At 28.2% G+C, this 17,363-nt stretch overlaps 1 protein-coding gene across 11 annotated transcripts in view; it reads right to left on the minus strand.

Moving 5' to 3' along the window:
- LOC107445081 (SEC14-like protein 2) overlaps positions 1–13,038 on the minus strand; it is a 42,806-nt gene extending 29,768 nt beyond the window's left edge. For 2 of the 11 annotated variants that reach the window (XM_071183103.1, XM_071183097.1), the window contains exon 1: positions 11,013–11,169. The gene's annotated coding sequence lies outside the window, so the exon portion shown is untranslated. Of the gene's footprint in view, positions 1–4,814; positions 4,839–7,270; positions 7,291–8,454; positions 8,735–8,870; positions 10,549–11,012; positions 11,170–12,174; positions 12,255–12,823 lie in introns of those variants that run through there. The other 9 variants (XM_071183101.1, XM_071183099.1, XM_071183100.1 and 6 more) reach the window with 9 other exon arrangements.
- Between the last annotated feature and the right edge of the window lie 4,325 nt (positions 13,039–17,363).

The raw sequence follows: 17,363 nt of genomic DNA on the forward strand, positions 1-17,363 counted from the left end.
TTAAAATATTTTTTTCAGATATCGGATTAATATTTTTTTCCGGATACCTGAATAATTAGTTTTTCTTCGAACCAATAGTTATTTAAGAAAATTTTGTCATATTTTTTGCATCGTTTATTTTGTAATTACCCCTTTTACTAATGTACTTTTTAGAATGATTGTTAAAAGTGTAATAAAAAAGAGAGGTTACAAATATAAGTCGTAAAAAGATAACAAAATATGATGAATAACTATTGAGGGCATAGTTTGAACCTTGAGAATAATTTCAACTTCGATAACACCAAAATTCTTTCCTTCAATGGTCAAATCAGCTCACCTTGATATTCTGGAATCTTGTTTCATTCACATGAATACAGATTCCCTAGTTAATGAACCGATTTTCACACCAACCACCTGGAAAAGCAGCCTCTCCTGATTTGCCTTTCTCGGTTACCGCAGTTTTTCTAGCTTTATTTTTCACCTTTATTTTATTTTCCTTTTTCTTCGTTGGCCACGTTATGTTCTATTTTTTCAATATGTTTTGTTTTTCTCCCTCACGTCTGGTAAATCTTGAATAAGAACGCCTGCTTTCGAGCATTCAAAACATATCGATTTTTTCCACCTGAATAGTTTCTGTTCTTGCATGTTTGATTAAGTAAACAGTTTTACTTAATAAAAATTTCAATAAATATGCATAAGAATTCCATCAACAAGATATTTAAAGGGTTTAAAAACTATCGATGCTCTAACATTCTATGAGTTCTAAATTCATGTTTGAAACCTCATAGGGGACAACATTTCGTTGTTGACTTTGTCGTGCACGATGTCGTGTTCGATTACGCATAATTTTGTGGAAGATCATAGTTATATCATAATCTTATGTCTTTTTTTCTTTTTTCAAATTTTCTTGCTGATATCTTGTTTCTTTGAAACAAAAACACATTTGATCATGCGATTGAAAATTTATCTCATCAAAACATTCGTTATTTCATGTCTTTGAACTTAAAAGTAATCATTTGCAGCAATGAACGAAAATAAGATTTGATGATAAGTGAACAGAAAAGTTGAAGAACCTTAGAGTAGTGTGGTATATTAATGCACCGTAAAAGATTGATGCATTTTAACCAAAGAAAGTAACGATATTTCTAAATTTTTGTTCACAATATATTGAAAATGTTATATCGAATGATAAATATCGATTAAATAATAATATCGCGATAATTATCGACAACATTAATTTAGAGATAATAAAAGGATGTCGCGAGTAATTATCGACAACATTAAATTAGAGATAATAAAAGGATGTCGCGAGTAATTATTGACAACATTAAATTAGAGATAATAAAAGGATATCGCGAGTATGAAGCAATAATTGACGACGATTTAGAATTAATATAGTATAGTCAGTATTATTGATAACGATAGCTATCGAATACGATGGTATTAGGGACATAATCGACAAAAATATAAAATTTCGTACTGTCGATAATGATAATTATCAAATAAGATGATATCGTGGGTATTATAGACAACGATAAATATCAAACATAGTACGATTAAGAGTAGTATCCATAAGGTTTTGAATTCCTGATTTTGGTTCACAATAGATTGAAAATGATATATCGCACGATAAATATCGATTAAACGATAATATCGTGATAATTATAGAAAACATTAAGTTAGAGATAATAAAGGGAAGTCGCGAGTATAAAACAATAATTAACGACGATATAGAATCAATATAGTACTATAGCGCGCATTATTCATAACGATAGTCATCGAATACGATGGTATCAAGGACATTATTGACAAGAATATCAAATTTGGTACTGTCGATAATGATAGTTATCCAATACGATGATATCGTGAGTATTATAAACAACGATAAATATCAAACAAGAGCCTTATGAGTATTACGAGTAATACCCATAAGTTCTCGAATTCCTAAATACACTGACATTAAAACCTCTACCCCTTGAGCCACCGTGCCTATAAAATGTTGATCAAATCGTTAAAAAATAATACAAACGGTGTTAAATTATTACCAGCCGAAACATATACAGGGATGCCCCAAGCAACTAAATATGTAAAAAGTGGTAAAAACTAAATTCGTTTTTATTTATTAAATTAATTAATCATAACTACCACAAAACATACATTATAAATTTTTCATTTTAAAACTAAAACTAACTAATTGAAGCATTGTAAATTATTCATATTTAACAATTTTACTTTCAATACTAAACTGAGAGATTAAAGTAAGAAAATTGTGAATTTTAATTTCGTTTAACAGATATTTTGCTTTTTATTAATCAACACTTTTTACATTTTTAATCGCTTGTGATATCCTTGTAAAGAGATAAGCTTAAAATTTAATTGCATGTAAATATGAACTAAATTAATAATATTCAAATAAAATACGATAGCTCATAAATAATCATACATACATAAAATCAGATATTAAATTAACGATATTTTAAAAACATCGTTAAATACACAATAAAGACAAAAAAGAAAAGAGATATTAACGAAAAAAAATTAAGGAAATTAACAATAAGTTTTGTTTACTGCACATTATCTGCAAGTACATAGAACCCATAAAATAAGTTTAAAATTCGAAAAAGAATACCAATGGATACATTTTTTATAGAGAAGAAGAAAAATTATTAATAAATAAAATATCTATTAAAATATATTAAAAAAGTTTTAAAAAAATTACAAATCAAAATGTCGGAAGGCAAAGTAAGAAAAACATATAATCCCGTCATCAGCTCACACGATTAGATCCGCAAAGAAGAGTGCTTTCTAATATTGTATAAATATTAACAAAGCAAAATATATCAATACAGTTCCTTTAAATTTTAAATATATTTTATTTATTAATAATTTTCCTTCTTCTCTTTAAAAAAAAAATTATTGATACGTTTAAAAATTTCCCGAGCTATAGCGAAATACTTAAAAAGTTAATTTAATATTAAAGGGCCAGANTATATATATATAATTATGAAATAAGAATAAAAATATAAAGAAATTTGAAATTCCTTTCTCAAAGAACTATGTTCAATTTCAGTTAGAAATGGAGAATGTTTGCCGAAGTAATATCATCAATTGTAAATTTAATTTGCTCTAATCAACTAAGACGAAAAAATAAATAAATCTTCTATTCATTTTCGAATTAAGTATTGAGACTTAATAGTGTTATTGAGACTTATTAGTCTAAGAGCAAATAATTACCAAATAGGTCATGGTCATGGGAGTAAATGTAAATAAATATTATGAAATATACAGACTACGATATTCAGAAAGTTGGATTAGAACCTAAGTCTCATTTTCAGATATCTTATTTTTCAACTCCAGACGCGTCAATAAAAGATAACGTTAAAATAGCTCAATTTTTGACCCTGAAGATGATATTGCATATTAGATAATGTTTGAATTGTTAGTCTTATTCAATTGAAGCATTCTGTAAAGTTTTTCTTTTATCGGTCTGAATTCATTCTTTATGTAGGAGTACTAAAGTTCCTGTAATTGAATAATGGCAGAACGTAAAGATATTTTAAGCCAAATGGCACACAGTTCAATGTAACCTGACTGTTATCGACTGTAAACCGGGAGAATTTGATAGCTTTTTTCAATAAAATTTATATGTAATTGGCATTCTTTATTTTAATTTATTGCATAAGCTATAAATAAATAAAATTCTAAAACATACTGAAATAAAGATACTATTAATGTTAATTATTAAAAATATGGAATAGAATTTCCTTTTTATTACTAATTATAAAATCAGTAATAAATATTATATCTATTTCTTATGAAATTTTAACAGGAAAACTTTATAGCGTGAATCTAATCACTTTTAAACAATTAGTTTGAGAAAAAGTGCTTGCAAAAAACAACGCTTGATAAAAATTTAGAGCAGTTTTTTTAAACCTTTCCGAATACTCACAGTGATTCAACAGTGTGCAGATATTTAAAAACAATATTTTAGCATTAATATTATACAATATTTTACATGAAGAAATTGAATTTTAACATGTACAACATTTTAAATAAATTTATAGAATGTAATCTTAAATGTTAAATGCAAAATTTGCACAAAATCGGTCTAATACTTCGGGAAAAGTCAATTTTTAAATATACGACTGGGTGGATCCTAGAATGGTCCACCCCGTGGCGATTTTGTTTAAAATCTCGCCAAGAAAGTTTTTGAAATCTCGCCAAACTAGGTTTCCGGAAAATATTTCGGGGAGATAATTTTGAACTTCCGATCACACCACCAAAATTCTTAAACCTGATTGGTTATTTGATATGTATACCTACGCGAAAGTTGGATTTCGTTAGAAATGAGGTAAAAGGGTTTATTTTATCGCCATTTATGCTTCTGATAACTTCTTTTAGAATCATTGTTGGTATTTAATTTTTTAACAGTAATGTTATTAATTACCGTTATTATTTCATTTTTTAATTTAATTTTGTGCGGTACCGGTTGAAATTGCCGAAATTTGTAATAATTGAAATTGTTTTTTTTTTTTTTTTTTTTTTTTTTTTNAATAATCAAAAATCAACGTTGATCCCAGTAATAATCGCCAACTTGGCGAGATTTCAAAAAGTCGCCAAGAGGAGGCTTTTCTAGGATTTTACCTATGCGACTTTTTAAATGTTTGTTTATGTATGTATGAAGACTTTTTTGAGCCTGATTTTGTAACTTACGTTAACAATAAGATTATGTCCTAGTACGTGCAAATCCTAGGATATTCAGGATATTGAATTTTCTATTTTGCCCATAGATAAGTGTTTTTTCAATAATTAACACAAACTCAAATATCACTCACTTTTAGGAGAAATTTTCTTCGCAGATGTTTATAATTACTTCAATGTAAAAGTTTTTTTTTCTGAAATTTAAAAAGAAATAAAGCTAGTGTTTTTTAACAAATGTTCTACATAATTATATAACAACTTGTTTTTATTTTGAATTTTTTTATGATGACTTATCACGCTTGAAATCTGGGCTGAATACCGGTGCTCATGTGAACTTATACTTTTTTTGTTTTTAAGCAAAAATGGAATCAATAACATTAATTTTCTTGCTATTTCAAACCACATAATCAAAAACGTATCTCGATGTATTTTGACAAAATATACTTGTTATGAAATTCATTAAAGTTCGTTTATAACGAGGGCGTACACTGTAAAAATTGAGGATCAAATTACGGTAAAAAGTACCAACACTCAGGGTGCCAATAATTTTTACCGTAAAATTTTAAGGAACAAAAATTCTGACATATCGTAATTTTTATAGTAATATTTACTGCAAAAATCAGTGAATCGTTGAAATTAAAAGAATATCACTGAAAAAAAGTGTGAAATAGAATTACATTTCACAAGAACATGAACTTTACGGATCCCGCAGTAAGGGTGCCCGTATTTTTTTACCGTAATTTGACTCAGAATTTGACCAGCATGTTAAATCATAGTCCTCGTTAAACCCAAATAGGACTTAAGTATCAAAAATAAAAGCTGTCGAGTATAAAAAGTAACTGGAAAATATTTAAAAACGATTACCTTTTTGTGATTTTTAATATTCGTTAACTGGACTAATTATTTATTTGTAAAGTTGGTTACTTCTGTTTGGTTGAATTTTCAAAACGGCAAAATATTAATAAAACAAAGATATTTTGTTAAGTAAATTAACAAACGAACGATTGAGAACGTTTTTCAAACGATTATAAGGTGTTATTAAGGTATCAGAGTTAAATAAAAACTATAATATTTTAAAACAATCCAAAAATAAAAATAAAATCTCATTTCAATTTTTTTTAACCTGACCTTACATTCTTACGTATATTTAGATAAAAACGTTCTAACGTATGTATATTTAGATACATACGTGTATTCAGGTAACAACGCTCAAAAACAATTTAACTCTTTGACACAGATCTAACACAGGCATCCCTTTTATATATTTTTTTTCTGAAGCTCTGATTACAAGCAAAAATATATTTTAGTATTTTTCATTTATAGGAAACAGTCTAATTAATAGTTACTAGAAAAATCTGATAGATTATTGGAATTATATTTGTACTAAAATATAAAATCCAAAATAAAGTTTTTATGAATTTTATTTAGTTTTGTAGTTGGAAGAAAAAAAATTAATTTATATTCAAAAATTTATCAATAATTGATATGGTAAATTAAAGAAATTTAAATGATAAATAGCTGTTTTTCTGAGATCTAAATAACCACAAATAAGGACAAATTGAAAAAATTGTTTAAAAGTAAACCATGTTTGAAAGAATTTCCTTAACACAGAAAAAACACCCGTCTTTCATGCTGTATTTCATAACCTTTAATTATTAAAATGCTAAATATAATGCTTCTCACTTATTTTGACCTAAATTAATATGAAATAATGAAAAAAGTAAGAAAAATATGTTTAATAAAAATTCTGCGCCAAAGGAATTAAGAGAAAGTATCAAAATAACTCGTAAACAACTTTTTTCAAAACCTGACCGACTTTTTAAGTAAATTTAGATAAAAAGTGTCGAAAACATTTTAAGATAAAAAAAATTTATATGTAAACACGAATCAACAATTCATGAAAATGTCAACAAACAACTTTTTTCTAAATAGTAGAGGGAAAAAATATCATTTCGGTGTAGATTTGATGAAAAGAAATGCACATGAACCAAATAAAAGCAAAATATGAGATAAAAAGGGAAGTAAAACTCATTTGTTTTGAAAAATAAATTATGAAAGTTATTTATACACTTATTTACCTCTTACATGCAAATAAACTCGAAATAAAAGATATTAAAAAACTTTTTAGAAGACTTTTTTTAATGTTAAATATCAAACGAATGATTAAGAAAACGTTTTTCAGACGATTATAAAAAGTTATTGAAAAATCGCCTTTGAAAGGAAATTACATCATTTTAGGTAAATATTGAAAAAAATTGATGACACAAACTTAATATAATAGCCGTTGTAGTTAATAGATAACATCAAGTAGTAAAATAGATAAACATCATATGAACTCGTGAATTTCTTTTCTTTTTTTTGGAATTTAACCAATATGTTTTTTTTCTGTTAAATCAACGCTCATTTAAATTGCCAAAACGATTTTTAAATGGCTTTTTTTTCTAGAACTAAAGCAAATTATCCTCATTTCAGGGAAGATGGGTTGGCAGGAAATGTAAATAGTTCATATGAAACCAAAACGAATGAACAAAATAATAAAATTTATCTGTTCAGAAAAAAATATTATAATAAATATTTAAAAATTATTTACCTCTTTTATGAGAACAAGATCTAAACGAGAGATGTCAGGTTATTAGAAAAACGTTTTATTTTATGTAAAATTGCAAACGAACAATTAAAAAAATGTATTTTTAGACGATCAAATTCAGTTTCAAACGATTATAAATTGTTGTTAAGGGATCACATTATAAGTAAACTACAATATTTTAAAGAATCATCCCCCATAAAAGTGTATTTTCTTTCTCAAATTTTCCTTCCTAGTACAATAACATTTCAGTGTACACACCTTTATTGTAAGGTAATATCATTTTTTTTAAATTTTGCCTTATGGTACGAAATAATATTTATCATTTTGAGCTTCTCTTAAAAAGTACAAAAACTACCTAGAAAATTACTTGAAGCTTTTTAAATTTTTAAGATATTCAAATCGGATTATTTTTATTAGTTGCGAAATACGATTCTACTTTAATTGCTTATTTATTGCACAGTTTTCAGCAAATTTTTTTTTAAAAAAAAAAAAAATTTTGTTTTTTTAAATCGACCTGAAAATTTGTTTAGTTTTATTGAATACTTTTAACATTATAGCAAAAAAATAATAAGACGAAACAATAGTTTTTTATAAAAATGTTTATACTTCCATAAATATTTAAGCTAACCTTACGAAATTTTGGGCAAGCATTGTATATAATAAATAAAATAATTGATACAAGTTACAAATTCTTTTTAATTTCTTTAGGGTGATCAAAAACAATATTTTACGTTCGTAATTTGTTGTTGGTCCCTCAAACCTCTAAAAGCTGCAAACTTCACTGATATGTATGAGAAATCGCATGATCTAAACACTTCTGAAGTTATAAAATGTTTCTTAATTGCATAATATAATAGCTATTCAATGTCCTAAATAGGCTGAAAAAATATATAAACAATACAAAATTTGATCAACATTTTTTTTTCAAAATCTAATCGAAATTTTTACGTAAATTTAAATGGAAAAAAATAATTTTCATTTGCTGACTCAACACTTGTTTAAAAATATTAACACGATTTTAAAATAATCTTTTCAAGAAAATTTTGCGAATCATTCATACATCAGGTGAATATGATGAAAGGAAATATGAATGGTCCTAATGAAAACAAAACAAATAAGCTAAGCGAAATAAAATTCGATTTTTTTCAGAAAAACAAATTACAAAAATTATTTCTAACAATATTTACCTTTTTTATGTGAATAAACACAATTCAGGAGATGCCAACTGGTTGTTAGAAAAACATATTGTATGTAAAATAGCAAAAGAGCGATAAAGAAAACGTTTTTCGGAAAATCTAACTCAAACAAATCCCAGATAATTATAATGTGTTTTAAGAATCACGTTGATAAAAAAATTTCACTATTTTAAAAGTACGCTTTTGGCCGAAATTGTTGATACAAGCTTATTTTTTAAGGTCTTAAATAGGCCAAGAGATTATCAACATCATAAAAAATTGTAAACAATATTTTTCAATATCTGACCGCACATTTTATTTAGACAATTTATTAGACTATTTAGATGTTTACGTTTAAAAAAATCAACGTGTGTATTAATATGTCAAGCTATTTTAAAATAGCAAAATAGAACAAAATATCAACATACCAGGGTAGATCGAATGGCACATGGTTCAAATGAGAGCAAAACGTGAGAGCTAAGAATTTACGATAGAGTTAAGATACATTTGTTTAGAAAAGGCAATAATCAGATTGTGCTGCATGATTTTGTTTGTCAAACCGGAAGGTTGTGATTGCATTCTAACTTTGAACTCACTACATTACAATCACGAACAGAAAAAATAAAACTGACCATGACGCGAAGGAAACACGATGGCCTTGAATGGACAGGTTCCATTTCCTTTTTCTCTCTTTCAAACTTTTTTTGTTTTATTGACTTTCACTTTCATTCGTTGCATAGAATAACTCAAATTTAAATTATCTTTTCAACCTTAAACAAGTACAAATTCTTTTTCTAGTTCGTAAAAAAAATTAGTTTTATTAATGTCATTTTATTTTTGTTGTTGTTTAATGTCATACTGTTTGGTAATTTCATATTTCGATAGAATGCGTCTTAAAATGCACTTAGTATACATACATTGTTGCACACCTGTTTCTTTAATTTTTATTCGATTTTTCATTTTATTTATATTTTAAAAATTTGAAAGCATTTTGGAATTTGTAAGTTTTTAGGATGGATGTTTTTTGAAAAATTTTCTTGATTTCACGAAATTTAATACTATTACTACACAAAATATTACGAATAAACAGATTAGTTGAAAAAAATGGACAACCAAATTTTATTATAGCTATTTCACAAAACTAACAAAGACTGCTTTTTATAATTATTGTCATTATCGTTACTTACTATCACACTATCCTATTATAGAAAACACTAATACGTATATTGTTAAAAAAAGAAACTGATGAAATTCCTTCACCGCGTTAGCAACAAGGAACTCAAGCGAGTAAGCAGTCATAAGCATGAAAACAAAGCATCTAATAAAATAAGGCATCCACTAAATAACGTCTACTAAAGAAAATAATACCAACATCTAATTTAAGCGTAAATGTTAAATGTAAGTCCCATGTGCTTTCAAATACTACAAAAGAAGCTTTAAGGCGAGTCAATATAATTTTTCAGAATAGCTAATTTTACACTACACATGCTAAGTGATGTTGTCTAAATTTAATCAAATTTAATTCAATATTATTTTAACGCTTTTTTTCTTCATTTTCTTAACTATTTCTTTGTCTTATGTACAAAAGAAATTTTGATTCCATTCTGTTTCGAACGTTGTTAAAAAAATATTATACTTGTTATTGATACCTTGTATAAATTTTTAATGATACTATCTCGCACTTGCGTTCCATGGAGAGGAAAACCACGAAAGCCTTCCATGATTAGCCTAACGTCAAGGGAATCCTAACCTGTTATTCGACTACTACTGAGGAGATTCTTACGGTCGGATGCAGAATTTATATCGACCAGCCATCGCTGGGATTCGAACCTAGATCACCTCATTGGTAAATGAGCACTCTATCCCCTGCCCTGCCACGGCTCTATAAACTAAATTTTATTTTATGTTATAACCGGCTTTAAACAGGCCTACCAATTCTGAGTTCACGAATATCAATGTTCAACCCCCTACCCAGAGAACAGAGGGAACTCCTGGATCAAGCATTGGAACATCGTGAAAGATTTTCAATGAAACTAACCCGCATTTGCGTTGCATTTGGTGGAAAAACACGAAATCCTCTCAAGATTAGCTCAACGTCAAGGGGGTTCTAAGCCATTATCTGTCTACCACTGAGAATATTTTACGTCAGCACTGTAATGGATGCCAGCCGGGAGCAGAATATCATATCAACCAGCTACTTCAGGGATTCGAACCTGGGGTGTGGGAGACAAACGCTCTATCCCCTGAGCCACCGCGGCTCTTCTTAATTAGTTATGGTTATAGTTATACTAGGAATTGTGGTATTAATCACTTAATACACAAATATAGGTTTTGTACAATAGGTTTTTCAGGGCATACCGAATCAAATAAGAAGCTTTTTTTTTTTTATAAATCACAAGTTTCACACTATATAAATAGAAAAGTAATTTTGTAAAAAAAAAGAAATGATAAAAAATTTTTGAGAAAAAATTTTTTACAAACCAGTTTTGAGTTTGTAATAAAGTTGGCGTGTTTCACATATGAAAATTTTTTTATAAGTAATTTGAAATGGATAATTTAAAAATACTTACAGCAACAGCTACAAGGAGAAGTCAAACAATATAACTGAAATCAATTGTTTTTAATATTTAAACATCTAACAAGTTGCGTGATTGCCGTATCTTTTCCTTATTTGTCTGACAGGATAAAATGGAAAAATAAATGCTTTCTTATCATTAGAGGAGTCCTCAAAGTATCAGCATATTGATAACATCTCAGATAGAAGGACATAAGTGAAAACACTTTTTTAGTTATCATTGCTAGACAGAAAAACGCTTCTGCGTTGCATCGAATTACATTGAATGCTTAATTCTGAATATTGTTAACGAATTGCATAGTATGCTTAGCACTGAATATGAATACCGAATTAGATTATTATAGTGGATGCTTAGCTCTGAATATGGTTGCCGAATTACATCGAATGCTTAGTGTTAAATATGGTGACCGAAATACATTTTGCTTTATACCGAATATGGTTACCAAATTACATTACTTAGTGTTTAGTATGGTTATCACATTACGTTATTATTTTGCATTCTTAGTACTGCATATAGTTAACGAATAACATAGAACTAACTCTCCAACTCCCCGACTCCGGCTCGCTGAGCTAACCGAACCCACGAAATTGCTTTTGCACATATCGGTTTCTTCTGCAAAGTTAGCTTGCTATTTTGTACCCAATCCAGAAGACAAAGGAGCCCATAGATCAAGCATAGGCACAACCTAGCCTTCGTGAAAAGCTTTTTGATGAAACTTACTCGCTTTTGCACTACATGCGGAGGAAATCCATGAAAACCTCCAACGCTAAATCTGACGGCAAGGGGATTCTAACCCATGATTCATCTACCACTGAGGATATTTTACGTCAGCTCTGTGGTTGGTGTGAGTTGAGTACGGAATTCGAAACCACCAACCATCACTTTGATTCGAACCCGGCTCATCTAATAGGAAGGCGAATACGCTCTATCCCCTGAGCCACCACGGCTCATATACGATATATAATCACAATACATATATATTCTATAATAATAAAGTGGTTATAATATTTCATTATTATAGAATTCTGCAATACTAAAAAAGTTCCTGAGGGGGAGATAAATATTCCGTGGATAGAGCTCCCTCGTTCAAGTATATTATGCATATCTGAAAATTATTAAAGATTTAAAGAAGGCAGAAAATTGACAGCATACTTACTTTTCAAAATCTCTTAAAATAGATATTATCAGTGATATTTTCTTTCGCGTTCTTACTGGCAAAATGTTCTGTCAAAATGGCTAAGCAATTTAATTAAATAAATAAATTCTAGCACCATATAGGTCATATAGGCGGGGGGAAGCAAGCGGCCAGAAAAATTACGAATTTTCCTGTGAAATACAAGCTATTGACAGAAAAACTTATATTATACAAAATAATTTGTAAATCAGTCCTCGTGCGCATACTTTTGAAGTGCTTTTATTAGTTTAAATGTAAAAAAAAAAGAAGAAAATTAATGCGGCAAATTTTAAAGTAAGTAATTATCGTAAATATTGTTCGCGACATGCCAGAAAAATTACATTTTGAACTTAAACAATTATGTATGTTTAATTGTGTTTACATTTACATACATGTTTGTTAATTATGTGAACATCTGCATAAAATCATTATATTATGATTATATAAATTAAAATTTAAGCAAAAATTCATCACTTTATAGTGTAATATCATATCTCTCACCAAATAGGATCATTATCCTATTTGATGAGAATCACCTAAATATAAGTTTCGAAGAGATACTTTCTTTTTATTCTTTTAAAATAAACTTAAAAATAACATAATAAATGTAATGAAATAAAATAAATTTTACCATTTGCTACTGTTGTAGTTCTATGATATTTTCAACACAAAATCCTTTCTTCTAAGCTTTTATTTTAATAATTTTTAAATAAGTAAATTTTAAAAAATCAAAATTGTATTTATAAGTTCATAATCTCGTTGTTAAGTTTAAGATATTTTTCACTGTTCAAAAAATCTTACAGCTGCAATGATCCTGATTTATATATCCTAGCAGGTGCAACTGAACTGATGTTTATAATAAATACAAACCACTGTAATGGTTTGTGATAAAATAGAGGATTACACATCAATATTTTATGAACAAGGAAAACAAACAGGTTAATTCATTTATTTGAACAGCCATTCCTTTTGCAACAATGCCATAGCCAAAATTATGCATCATAACTCAAACACAATAAAAGGTGATGGATTTTAATGCCGCTGTAATTACCTATGAATAGTTTGTCTTTCCCTAAAGGCAAAGTACTGGAAAAGTCTTACAGTTATTTATATATATATTTTTTTTTTGAGGAAAATTCGCTATCTTAAATTGTCCGCTATATTCCTAGAGATCCACTAAAAATCTTACTTATGTAGCTAACTTATGATTAAAGTAAGTGGAAATTTTACTCCTTTAGCATCCACATAAACAGTTTTCATCCCAAATATCAATGAATATAATTATATTACAGAATCATTGTGATGATAATATTTCATTTTTTTAAGGAAAATGTTAAATTTATCACTCACATTATCTGCAATGTGCAATAAAATATTTTTTGCGTTTAACAATTGACACTAAACTCAGTTCGAGTTTGGAATGATTACTGTTCAACACGTAATATTTCTTTAAAATGCTTTAAAATATAAAGAAAGAGAATAAACTCTGACTCAAATCGTATTACCTTGGTTCTGACTTAAGGCACAGGTTTCCTAGATGTCCACTAGAAATATTACTTATGTAGCTAACTTATGATTAAAATAAGTGGAAATTTAACTCATTTAGCATCCACATAAATAATTTGCAACCCAAATTTCAATTCCTATAATTATATTACCAGATCACTGTGATGATAACATTTAATTTTTTAAGGAAAATGTTAAATTTATCTCTCATATTATTTGCAACATTCAGTTCTGCAATTAAATATTTTTTGCGTTTCACTGTTGACACTAAACTCATTTCGAGTTTGGAATGGTTACTGTTCCACATGGAATGTTATTTTAAAATGTTTTAAATTATAAAAATGTAAAAAAATAATAAATTATATTTCAAATCATATTATCGTGGTTTTGACTTCAAACCGATCTCCCAGAAGTCCGCTGAAAATTTCCAAGTCGTATCAAACTTATAATCAAAATAGGTGGAAATTTCCTGGATTTAAAAACCACATAAATAATTTCCACGCCAAAGATGTCATATTTCAATGTGTATATTATATTACCGGATCACTGTGATAATAAGTAAAGTTTCATGATATTTTTTAAGAAGTAACAAATTTTATGATATAAGTTTCAATTATTTTTGTAAGCAACTGGCATCACCGTTAATAAAAAATTCAAATTAGCGATCAATAAACTCAAATTATTTAAATTTCTTGCCTTAAATTTCTTAGATTAATTTAGAGGGGATTTTGCTAAGACATAATACCAACTAAAATACCAAACACATTTCATTTTGCCTAAATATAACTTAATAGATTGGGTGGTCTATCTTTATAGTTAAACTGACACTTAAAAACTTTTTTTTGGTGTTCGTGACTGTGTGTATTGATTACTGCCATCCATAGATTTTTCAATGATATCTGCTTTCCAGGACTTCTTAAACTGATAAAAAGCATCTTAAAAAGGATGGTCTTCGACACACTCCCTGAATTCTCTTTGATTTCCAAAAACACCCAAAATCTCTTTGCCCGAAATTTTTAATTAAAATCTATTGGGAGCTTCTTTTATAATTCATGTTGCCCAAAGGTTTTGTTATGCTATGTTTTGTAATTCATTCTCTTGTCATTCATAATCGATCGAATCGTCAAAACGTTTTAGCCCAGTGGTTAGAATATCGGACTTCCGGAGAAGCTGCGGTACGATCTTTAGAAAAAGTCAAGACCCCGAGTAGGTATGATGTGCCTGCTCGTAAAATCAGTAGGTACAAAATAATTTTGGTCGGTCTCTGAGCAATTACATGGGGACATGAATCAGGCTAAAATTTCCTTCCCCTTCAGATCCATGTCTAAATTGTGGAAGTGGTCGATTGGATGAGTGATGCTGCCATCTATCCAGGAGATTCTAACAAGGGAAACTAGGGAAGTGTGACTCGTCAATTTTTAAATAAATTAGTGGGATGTATGCCGTATGAGGAATAATTTTAGGGGGCAACATTCGTTTCGGCCCATAGAAGGTTCTGTGAGAGATAAAAAATAATTCAATGTATAGAAAAATCGGTATTTTATTACTTCAATGCAGACTAATAGTTATTGAAATTATCTCATATTCCAATTATTTGTAATTATTTGATAATTAATTAATTTGCTAATTAATAAATTAATTGACATTCGTTTCGGCCCATAGAAGGTCCTGTGAGAGATAAAAAATAATTGAATATATAGAAAAATCGGTATTTTATTACTTCAATGCAGACTATTAGTTATTGTAATTGTCTCATAATCCAATTAATTTGTAATTAATTGGATAATTAATTAATTTGCTAATTGATAAATTAATCAGAAAATTAATTAATTATTAATAAATTGTTAATTAATTATTAATTAATTGTTAATTAATTAATTGATATGCAATTACATACTCCAATTTATTTGGAAAGTTTTTTGGGAAAAAAATTTAAAAAATTTTATGTAAATTTTTTTTTTAAATTGACCCAACAGGTTTTTCTGAAAAACTACAGATATATAAAATTTTCGAAATCAATTTTGACAATAAATATGCATTATACAGTACGTGAATGTACCACAAAATTAATTCGAGTATGAGACAATTACAATAACTAACAGTCTGCATTAAAGTAATAAAATACCGATTTTTCCATATATTGAATTATTTTTTATCTCTCACAGNAACATTAGGAGGTTCGTCACCTGCATACATCCCACTAGTTTATTTCAAAATTGGCGAGTCACACTTCCCTAGTTTCCCTTGTAAGCTAAATCGTATTTTCACCCTTGTCAAACGAAAATTTGCTCAATCCTGAATTAATTCGCAAGAGCCGATGGCTGGCGAGCTTGTCTTGTCCGAATATCTTTAGAGAAAACAACAACATCAAAACTTCGCGTTTTTATCATCATTCCGAACTGTGCAGGTTGCGTAACTGCACTAACTCAGATTATTAAATTTCTATTCTATGGTCTTTTTTTGTAACACCTGTTATGCTTTTTTCAGGTATAATTCTTAACTTCAGAGTGAAAGATAATTTCCTTTCTCAATGTATTTTCATTAAAATTTAAAAGTCTTTTTCAACCTTACCAGTGCATATTGGTTTTTTATGTCACCATTGGTGTAGCTAAAGGTACGAGATACTGGTGACATAACCTGCCTCTCCAGTAGAGTCTTAAAATTTCTTTCAATGTTAGTAGAAAAAATTTATTTCCTTGCTAAAAAATCGCAAGAACCATCGCTGTTTTTAGTGTTCAACTTTTCGTGATCTTTTGTTTTGATGCTCAAAAACTGTAAGACAAAAAGTTTAAATAATACAGTGGTGTAGAAAAATATCTTGGGATCACGATTGAGTTAAAATTTTTAACATCCAATAATTTCGAGATTTATTAACTATAAACCTTGCAATAAAAAAATACCATGTAGACCACTCCGCAACTTTCATAAATACAACTATAGTTAAATCTTAAAGTGCTGTATAGGGCCATATTTATTTATGAACTTACACGAGTAATTTCTTAATTTCGTAAATTGTTGCAAATTGTATGTTTTTTTTCGTTACATCTTTTGCTTAACTTAACTGTAGGTTACATTTTGTTTACCTGCGAAAAAAATCTAAAACTTAGAAACTTGAACATATGAAAGTGTACAAAAATGTACAGAAAATACTATGGAACAAAAAACTTATGTTAGCTAATTCAAGAATTTTTAACTATTAAACTTGTAATAAAAATACCATGCATTCGCCAGATCTTCAGCCCGCATTTATGACACTACAGAATTCATATTTTACTAATTTTTATGAACCCACTTAAGGCAACATTGGAGTAAGTTTTTAAAAATTAAGAATTTAGACCACAAACGCTTTTTATTTGCACAAAATTGTGACTTTTCTTCGTATTGACATTTTGTGCCATTTTCAAATTTAGCATATAGGGCGCTGACTTGACCTAAGAGTTGTGAATAATTTTTGCAAACTCACAGTAGCTATGAAAATTGCATATTATTCACAAAAAAGCATTGTGAATATGCGCACTCACAGTAGTTATAAAAATATCATATTATTCACAGAAAAAGTGTTACAAATAATTTTTCCACAGACCTTTTAGTTATGAAAATGACATATTCGCAAAAATTCGTTATTTTTATGTGGGGTATTCAAAAAACAACTTTTATACACTTGA

This window comes from Parasteatoda tepidariorum, chromosome 7 (genome assembly GCF_043381705.1).
Source record: "Parasteatoda tepidariorum isolate YZ-2023 chromosome 7, CAS_Ptep_4.0, whole genome shotgun sequence".
Classification (NCBI taxonomy): Eukaryota; Metazoa; Arthropoda; class Arachnida; order Araneae; family Theridiidae; genus Parasteatoda; species Parasteatoda tepidariorum.